Source organism: Phoca vitulina, unplaced genomic scaffold (assembly GCF_004348235.1).
Source record: "Phoca vitulina isolate PV1807 unplaced genomic scaffold, GSC_HSeal_1.0 scaffold25, whole genome shotgun sequence".
Taxonomy (NCBI): Eukaryota; Metazoa; Chordata; class Mammalia; order Carnivora; family Phocidae; genus Phoca; species Phoca vitulina.
Window position 1 is genome coordinate 33581301 of NW_022589728.1, and position 10865 is coordinate 33592165.

A 10865-nucleotide genomic window follows, 5' to 3' on the forward strand; every position below is an offset into this window, starting at 1 on the left:
TCTGGGGTCCATACCAGTACCATGATTGCTACTTAGGGGCATGGAATCAAGTCAAACTGTAGCTTTTACATCTTTATATTTTTAAATGTGCATTGGGATGACCCTAGTCTAATACTACAAAAGCCCATACATTGAGACCTTCAAAACATTTAATATGTTTAGACATAAAGTCTAATTTTGCAGTTAGTGGCTTTGATATGTCTTTTGTCACATCACTGGCTAATATACTAACTTACCTTAGAAAATGACAGCAATAATTTCATCACCCAAAGGAATGAAAATGTTATTGGGTCAGGAGAGTCCTGTGATGCTGGAAGTCAAGTCAGGTGACAAAGCCCTAGGAGACTCAAGTTATTTAATAGATTACCACTTGGGTGAAGTAAAACCAGGTTGGTCAGTGCGAAGTGGATGTGTTAATTAAATCCCTTGAAATTAGGAGGTGTGGAGCTTTCATCAATTAGTGGTAATACACAAGCTGATTCTCTCAGGATACTTACTTAGTAATGCTTAAAGCACTGTTAAAATGCATCCAACATACACTCTACGTAGGAGAGGAACTTATAACTTAACACCAGCTACAGTGGTCCTTATTCAAGAACACAGGCTACGCAAGGCTGGAACCGTTTTAAGGGAAAAAGGTCCAATCAAGAAAGGCTATCTCCCTCGACTGTGAGTTCCATGCACAGATGTGAATCTTATAAACTGAAACTCCCCTTATGGCCTTAGTAGGTGTGTGTGGCACCTAATAAGCACTCAATAAATATCTGGTGAATAAATGATGTGATGAACACAGATGACCCCAGGACGAATACTCATCTTCTTGAACAACAAATTACTCCACATAATTAAGACTAATACTGGCTTTTTTGCTCACCTTATTTAGTTTAGACCTCCTTGGGAAATGTTCTCTTTAGCTTCAGATGACAGCTTCCCTGTTGGAACATATTTTCCCCTCCAACCCGAGTCATTGTCAAAGCTCACAATTATCACCCAACTTAAGACTTCCAATTTCTCCCTGCACTCAAAATGCTGAGTTATTATATATGCTCATTAGAATATTGAAACCACACATATGTCCTTATTCAGTGGAGGGATCATTTTTACGATCACGCATGATTCCAAACAATTGCACTTCCGACATACGCAGCCTACGCGGGAGACGTGGCTAGGGGCTGTGTGGAACATGTTTCGGCATCTGCCAACGTTTGTTCTTTAGGATGTAATCATCGTAGATATTTTTAAACTTCAACACAGAACAGAAACTAATTCGAATTAAGTGTGTCGGAATATTCAGATAACTATATCCTTAAAAGTCAATGAATGGCACATAATCAATAAGAATTTACTGAATATAAGGTACTGTTAGATTTGAGAGTGCAAATATATTATAATCCTACCCCTTTAACGGGGAGACAATATGCTTATGAAAAGGCCACTGATCCAAAACTCTTTATGTGCAATTAGTGAATATTTATATAGGTGAACGGGAAGTGTTCTACATAGGACATGTAGGTTTCAGCATCTAACTGTACTCATTTATGTAATCAAATAAATATGGGTAAAATTGATCAGCTATTAACTGGCTTGGATACATGTAAAAAGTTGCCACAAATAAAGTTGTTCTAAAACAAATACCTATAGTCCAAAACCACATCAGAGACCGCACATAAATAAATTAGATTTTAGTTTCTCTTCTAACGCCTTCTTATTTGATATTAAAGAGGAATTCTGGATATGAGTAAAAATATTATCTTAGTAGAGGAAGAACAAGTGAGAAGAGGTAAGAATGAAAACTGGGGCATCTAGGACACAGTTGGTTAAACGTCGGACTCTTGGTTTCAGCTTAGGTCCTGATCTCAGGGTGGTGGGATAATCTGGCTCACACTTGGGATTCTCTCTCCCTCTTCCCTCTGCCCCTCCTCCCACTCACTCTCTCTCGAATAAAGAAATAAATCTTACAAATAATGAAAACTGTAAAAAAATGAGAACTGTAAAATTTTTCAGATTTAATGTATGAAAATTTAATGATTTTTAAAAACTATCCCTAAGCTAGCGCTTACAGATTTAAAATGAAAATAAGAAGGCAAAATTATGTTCGTATTTAATTTTCATTTGGGTCACTAGATGGCAGCAAAACAATTACAAAAATGACGATGAAATGAAAAGCCAGGCTGTTAGTTGCAGAGCAATGAGGGGTTTTGTTTGTTTGCTTGTTTTTTAAAATCCAGAACACTCCTTTTCTTTTTCTCAAATGTTTAATATTAACCATTAATATCTATCTACAAAAGAAAAGATGGTGAGGGATTCTTACTTTTGAGCATTTTAATAGCCAAAAGTGAGGCCTTAGAGATTAGAGTTTAGTAGTTGTTGAACCAAAACTTAAATAAATGAGAGGCAAGCATTTTATAGCCCTGTTCAGTCTTCTGGAGGCCTGGCTGCAAGTCACACAGCTCTTGCTGCATATGTCCTCTCGGGCAAGTTAATTTCTCCGGCCTCAATCTCCTCAACTGTGAATAGGAATGATAATGATACTTGCTCAGAGGGTTTTTTTTTTTTTAAAGAATTAGATGAGTTAGTACATATAACTTCTTAGAATAGTTATTGTAGCATGTAATGAAACTCTCAATAGGAGTTAATTCTCTCCTGAAAACTAATTTTACTTTAACCAGGAAAAACTCTAATGGCTTATTCGATACCTAAAATCATGTTTTTTCTTTACGTATCTATTAGTAACATCATGAATTCACATCTTAATTCAGATGATGGTAAAGGAGTTACCGTAAAGGGTTCCCCTAATGGATTTCTGTCTGTGCTTGGCATTGACAATGACAATAACTCTTGCCCCATACTAGGCAGCAGAAAATCAAGATGTGGCCACGTTAGAAACCAGCATGATGCTAGAAGGGGTGATTTGGAGGAGGACCAGAGAATTTTTCCTGAAGAAGATTCTGTTCCAGGAGCTCTGTACCTTACCTGAGGAAGTGTATCGGTTAGGAAAACATCCAGAATATAAACCAAAGAGGAGAGGTGGGAAAACCATCACATTCATTCTGCTTAACTGACTTTCAAATGTGGGCAGGATGGAGTCCCTTGGAGTGCTGCATGAAGTGGAAAATCTATCCTAATTGTAAATACAGAAAGTCTCCTGCCATGAAATTAATTTGGGTCTTGTCTGGGCATGTCATAAAGTCAGGATCCTGAATGAGGTGCTTAAGTTAACCTGGGAGAAGAGTTTATCCATTTGGGGGTGACTCAACCCCAATTATACAAAAGGAAATAAAACAGGGTAGGCATAAAATCTAGGACCAAGGGAATGAATGACTAGAGAGCTGATGAATTACTTTAGATTCAAAGGTGTTTAATGGCAGCCACCTGACAACTTGACCAGGTAGATAAACACAGGGAATCAGCAGGAGTAAGAGCGAATCTAACTGTGCAGTCACAAGGGACCAAGTGTGCTGCAGAGGCATGAAACCCAGTGATTTGAAAGCTAATTTTAGCCTGGTGAGAATCAACTCTGTGCAGTAAACAGAGAATCAGATTCTCCCTTGTAGTTAAGTCATTTCCAGGTAGAGAAGGCTGGAAACTCAGGGAAAACATTTAGACCATTAAATGCGCATATTCTTTGTTTCAAACATGTCCATAAATTTCTATCATACTCACTCAACTCATTTGAAATTTGGATGGTTCCAAACACATTTGTTCAAGGGAAGTCATCCCCCCAAGGACACTTGACTCCCATGAAAGTATATTACAAATGGAAGTGTTTGAAAATATTATGCAACTTTGGCTTGTAAAATTCACACTTCTGCTCCTCTGTGTGATTGGTTTAATGGAGGGCCTAAGGCATTCGCTGGAGACCCCAAAGAGTGGGCCTGGCAAGGGTAGGAAAATGAAACAAGCCAAGAAGAGCAGGCATAAGTCAGGGCCCAGCCAAGGGGAAGAACTGAGAACTAAGTGGGAAAAGGAGCAAGCAGAAATTTAGCAACAAGGAGCCTGCTGCTCAGTGAACCTCGAGGGGTCTGGTTCTTGCACCAGGAGCCAATCTTAGGAGTAACAAGAATATTTTTACATTCTACCTGTAATGTAGGCCTCGTGTGTGTGTACGCGTATGTGTACGTGAGTGTGTGTGAGAGATGAGCAATGGGGGTGGGGAGGTTTTAAAAGGATAAGAACTTTATCCGTCTTGTTATGCAATTGAGGCCCCCGCACTAACACAGTATCCGGAGCCTAGTCAGTGCTCAAAAAGTATTTGTTGATAGAGGGAGGAATGGACAGATGGATGGATGGGGCAATAAGAATTTTAAAATACTGAATGTCAGTTTAAGACCTTGAGTTGATGGGACCTATGCTCTCATCCTGGGAATGTCAGAGACTGGCGTCTCAAAGACTTCTTGGAGGAATGCAGAAGGTCCTTTGTTGTTACCCAGGCTTGTCTATAAAGAGAATAACAATGGAGGCGCCTGGGTGGCTCAGTTGTTAAGCACCTGCCTTTGGCTCAGGTCATGATCCTGGGGTCCTGGGATCGAGCCCCGCATCAGGCTCCCTGCTCAGTGGAGAGTCTGCCTCTCCCTCTGCCTGCAGCTCCCCCTGCTTGTGCTTTCTCTCTTTCCCTCTCTCTGTGAAATAAATAAATAAAACCTTAAAAGAGAGAGAGAGAGTAACAATGGGAGAAGAGAAGCAGTTTCACATCACATATATTCAGAACTTATCATTTGAAAATTTAAATTTTAAAAATGAACTTAATGTAGAGGAGACATGTTTTAAGAGATATAAAAGGAGATCCTCTACCCGGATATTTATCTCTTTTAGCACTCGTGCTTCTAATGTGCAAATCGAAGAGGTAGGTTGGCAATGAGCCTGTGGCACTGGCCTCTGGTGATACTGATTGGCATGATTCATACTAGTGCTTGAACTTTTATGAGCTTGCCTTCATTTTCTCACTAGTGACTTCAGTTCTCCATTTCATTCAGCTTGGTGTGAAGATGCTCATAGTAATTGTACATACGTAATAAAGATAACTCTCTCTGACTCAAATCTTTGTGGCCTGGCCAGAGATAAGCAAAGGGTGATACTTTTAAAAATTCAATAAACATTTTCAACTGACACATTCTGCTCCACCTTAATCAGTAGATGGTCAACTCAGGTAAATTTCCTGTCCTATACAAACAACATAAATCTATCCACCACATATGTACTCATGTACTTGTAATTACTTCCCAGAACTTACTTCATCGTATAGTTGAGAATTCTTTGAGAAAAACATTTACTCAGATAGTGAATTTACCAGATCAGACTCAGGGTCTATTTTGGTTGTTGGTTGTGGTTGGGGATGGGTGGTATATTATGGCTCAACTCATAATTTGATATGTAAATTTCTGGCTCTCTATTATAAATTTTTTTTATTTAAAGTTATTTTCATGGTATTTCATCAGAGAAGGTCTCATTTCTTCCTTCTGATTTCGTTTCTCTAAAAATTAAGGTCCTGTTGTCAAGATTGCGAGGTGTACTAAAAAGCCTCTTGTCCTTAGCAGCTTAATTGGTATGAAGCATTGATTAGGCCCTCAGAGGGGTAGAGGAGTTTCAGAGGAATTATGAAATAACCACAAGGAGTAAAGAACAAAGTTTGCAACTTGCTAAGAGGGTAGCGCTTTTAGCCGGGCAAAAACATTCCGTATCTGAGATATCATTTTACAAGTATATGCAAATGACTAAAGAAACCCTCTTTTTGAAAGGATTTCATGCTTTTCAAAAGTGTGTCCAGTTAGAACTAAAGAAAAGTAAGTCAAGGAACTACCGAGAAGCATCAAGGAGAAGAAAAAAATAGAAATGGGCAATGTCTAAACATTACTGAAAAGAAATTGTACTAAACATGGCTGTGCCCATGGAAGGGAAGGGCTTATCAGGCATGACCACGGTACCCAGCACACTGGGCACGAAATATATGTTCAATGGCGATATCAGTGCCATTTGAAAGAAGGAGCGGATAGCAGAACCAAGGGTACGGGCCACCCACAAAACAAGGCTCTGGGGCACCTGGGCCTCTAGGCCAACAATGGACTCCATACGCCTTTTGTTTGTTTGTTTGTTTTTAAAGATTTTATTTACTTATTTGAGAGAGATGAGAGAGTAAGCATGGCAGGGGGAGGGGCAGAGCCAGAGGGAGAAGCAGACTCCCCACTGAGCAGGGAGCCTGATGTGGGACTCGATCCCAGGACCCTGGGATCATGACCTGAGCTGAAGGCAGACACTTAACTGACTGACCCACCCAGGCGCCCCTCCATACTTCTTTTGGATGATGTAGGCCACTAGGGCATAGTTTTAGGGCATGAACTCCCAATATAAGATTTCTAAAAATATATTATATACACACAGTATTGCACTATTATATATATTATAAAATCTAAGCAAAGTAGACATTCTTAGAGGGTGAAAAAATAACTATAAATTGTAGTGCTCACACTTTCCTCCTGCCGTGGAGTGGCCTCACATGTGCCCCCCGGGGGTAGATGCGTTACGCCGTGGAGATAGCTGGTTTGGAACCTTCTGCTGACAAGATCAAGTTATAGTCTCTGACCAGCTGGCAACTCTCTTCTGTTCTATGGTTCCACGCTGAGCTGGGCCACTGTTTTACCCACTGTCTCACCGAGTGGGGATTAGCTGAGGGTGGAAGTAGAAGAGGATAATTTGGGGAGGCAAAGTATGTTTTGCCTCTAGTTTATGACACTGGTGAATCCTGATGCTTGCCCTTGATCAGGAGGAAAAACTTACTTGTAAATTCCCCTTGCATGGAAAATGTTCAATTGTTCTTGTTTCTAGAAGGAAGTAAAAAATTCCACATACAACATGGTGATGTATAAGCAAAAGAGAAGTTCAATCTTGTGATGAAGCTACTATTAACAAAATCAAGCTATCACGATTTTGGTAGGAAAGCCATCTTTGGAAATATGCTGAAGCAAAGTGAATAAACAATGATCTTAAGGTACAGAGGTGGGATTTTATTCTTTTCTGCCTAGTCTAACCAACAAAAAAATCAGCGAGGACGTATTATGGGCAAGGCACTGTCCCAGGGCTCCTGTGTGGCTGGCCACATATATAGCTCTTTTTTCAGACCTTCCACAAAAGCATAACCTTATAGATACTCCTAAGGCAGGGCTTTGTGATCTTGGTACTATTAACATTTTAGGTGGAATAATTCTTTGTTTTATAAGGGGCTGTCCTGTGCACTGTAAGATGGTTAGCAGCTTTCCTGCTGCTAGTACACACACCCCTGCTGTGACAATCAAAATGTCTCCAGACATCGTCCATATCCTCTGGGGGGCAAAATTGCCCCCTCGCTGAGAACCAATGCTCTAAGATGAGATAGACTTTTATTCTTATTAAACTGAATATTTCTTGGTACTGCGTGTGGTAGCTATCACGGAACACAAAATATTTAAAAAGCAGAATTTACATTTCTTTCATGTAATTGTCCCACTTATTATTTCCATTCTAGTTCTGGTTGAAACTGAAACTTGGTAGCAATGTTTGAATTCCCCAACGACTCTTAAAACCTAAATGAATTTAATTACTTATAGAAAAGTTTAAATGCTACTAGTTGTCATGAAAAAACAAAGACACATTGAGGAACTAAATTTTTTAAGTCTGAAAAGCAGTGTACTCAGGGAAGTGAACTCATCTGTTCATTAGATGTGGAGTTAATGCTCTTTCCTGCCACTTTATGGTTAGAGGGGGTTTGGTAGGAAACCTTGAAAATGAGCAGTATGTTGATATAACTTTTCTGTTTTACAGAGTAGAATTGCAGACATAATCCTAAGGCATTTTTACTACAATGGCAGGAGAAGGAGCCTTTATACACTCCTTAGAGACACGTAGCCAGCCCTCAGTGAAGCTCATTGCTAAGAGCTCAAACTCTGAAGTAGGACTACTTGGTTTTGCACCTGGCTCCATTGCTTCCTAGTGGATACTGGGGGAAACTGACTTTCATCTATGCCTCAGCATCCCTGGCTATAAAGTAGGCCTATGTGAGGCATTTAGAACCATGCCTGAAGCATAATCAGTTTTCAGTAAGTGCTATTTTTGTAAGAGTAGGAACTCCAAAAATGTTCACAAAGTAAATGTGATTTTTTTTTATGTGAGTTAGAGAAACAGAAAAGCCAATCTATTATTTTACAGTGGAAAGTACTATAATGATAATTATATTATTTATTCAATTTTTTAAAAGTGCCAGAACCGTAAGTGGTATCTTCCAGACATTACTTCTCATCATAATGATCCAGAGCTTGAATTTGCCCCCTAATTTACAAATAAGGAAGTGAAGTTCAGAGAGACTACTTAGCTTGCCTAAGGTGATGCAAGTGAGTGCTGAAGTAGAATCTGAACTCAGGTCTGTCTTCTTGCAAAGTTGATTCCCATCACACAATTCTATGTCTCTGCTGCAAGAACAAGAATCCTAATGGAGCACCTAGTAGTATACCAGACATCAGGCTAATTTACATGACGAAATCCCACAAATTAGTCCATTTAACATTTCAACAGTCCAGGGTACCCTTTTTACATTTCAGATGTGGAAACTGAGGCTTGGGGAGCTTCTGAAGTAAGTCATCCAAGGTTATATAAAAGATAAGTCCTAGAAGCTGAATCCGAACTCACAAAACCTTAGCTCTTGGTGACTGTGTGATATTGCCTCCTATCCCATGGCAGACGAATGTCAAGAAACTCAGAGGCTGAGAGGAAAGCCAGAGGTTGGATTAAAGTGGCTTTATATGTCAGGAAGAGGAGTTTGGATCTTTTTGTGAAAGGTCATTGTCAGATGATCAAAGGCATTCTGGGAACTTCTGCTAATTTCCTCATCCATAGAATAAAGACTTGGACCACATAAATCTCTCAACTGCTTTTCCTTCTGAAATGCTATATTGTTGCAGTTTGTATCATTCCTTTTCTTACAGCCTCCTGGTGTGTACCGCTATGTAATTGGTATAAAATCCTTCCTGGTACCTCGGTCTGCAAGGCTTTGCAGCCTGTAGCCCGTGCTTGCTTCCACCTACACCTACTTGTCTCTTCTTCATTCACAACACTCCAGGCACAAGCTTTTCTGTTCTAGAAATGTCTTCAGGCAGGGCCTTTACACTTACTGTTTCCTCTGCCGGAAATGTCTTTCCTTAGATCTTTCCTGAAATGGCACTTCCTTCACCAGAGTTTCCATAACCACTGACTGTGTCTACAGTAACATCTCCCTTTCATAATTTTCTACCTCATTCCTGCTTTATTTTCTTTGTAGTAATTACCACTGTTGGAAATTAACTTTTTTGTTGCTTATTTATTTATTGTATACTACCCCCATCCATCCCTATGTAAGCTCCACGAGGGCAAGGATCCTGTTGATCTGGTTCATGGCTATACCCCCTGGGCTGATGCCTGGCACATTATAGTACTTCATAGATTTGTTGAATGAATGAATGGATAGATGACTAAAGCTTTTACAGCTTATGTAGTACCTAAAAATGTTAAGCACGTAATTGGAGCTCAGAAACATATAATAGTAATAATGATAACTAACGTTTATCAATCTCTAATTATTGGCACTGTGCTAAATCCTTTATATGAATTATCTCCTATAGTCTTCACCACACCTTTATGAGGTAGACATTATTAATATCCTAGCTTTACACATGAGGAAACGGAATCTCTGCAAGACCAAGCAATTGGCCCGAGGTCAGAGGACTAGTGAATTAGCCCAGATTCAAAAGCAAGTATAATTTCAGCACAACGTTATTCATTAAGTGACTGATTTCTGCAAAGAGAAACTGAAATTACCTCCATTTGGATTAATGACTACATAATTTCAAAGAGAATTCTTGGGTAGTTACTACTTGTGTCCTGGGGCTCAGGTTACAAAAACATGGTAGGTACCTAGGATCCAGAAGTGAATAATGGGATACAGTTCTCAACCTCAGGGCGCTCAGTTTAATTAAAAAAAAAAAAAAATGCAAGTGTGCTAGCGTGGATGTCTCCATGACCCAAGCACTCTTCCAACCCCCCAACAAAAACACTTGTATCTCTGGAAGATCATTCTCCTTAGTTATTCCCTTGAACCTTGCCCAGGTATTTAATTCTACATTCATTACATTATATTCTAACAGTTTAGCACTGTCTGGGAGGAACTGAATAGCCACCAGTTAGTTACTGAATGCCTTCATGTAGCAGGTAATTTATAATAGTCACTAACTGAATCCTCACAACAACTCTGAGCTGGGTGGGTGTCATCATTTCTGCTTTACAAATGAGCAGCCAACAGCTCATTGGGGTGGTGGATTACAACTTGGTGATTACGATACAGTGTCTGATTAGAATGCTGTGTCACAAATACTAAGATAGAGGGATGTGTGTGTAAAGACCTATAAGAGCCCCAAGAAGGGAGTGGCTCTTAGCCTCCATATTCACTTTGATACTATAATTGTAACAAACATGAGACTATCTGGCTCTTTATTATCTTATTGGTTTTATGGTTAAACATTAATAAACCATGCATATCTCACTTTGTTAGAATATATTAACAATATCTTTACTTTTGGAGGGAAAAGCACTTTTCCATTTTATTTTATATGTTTACCAAGATTAATATATTAGAAGCTTTTTTATTATAATAATTAGAATGCAGACTTAAAGATTTTTGTATTATATTTTCCTGATATACAGCCTGCCATTTTTTTTTTTTTTCCCTCCTGGGGTAGAAAAAAAGCACCTTTATTCAAGTACTATACGGTTTACTTAGAATTATTCTTAAATGAACCAGTCCTTCCCTCTAGTAGAAACGTGGGTGTATAAGATAATTATTAATCCAGTATTAGAGTAGTCTTTTTATG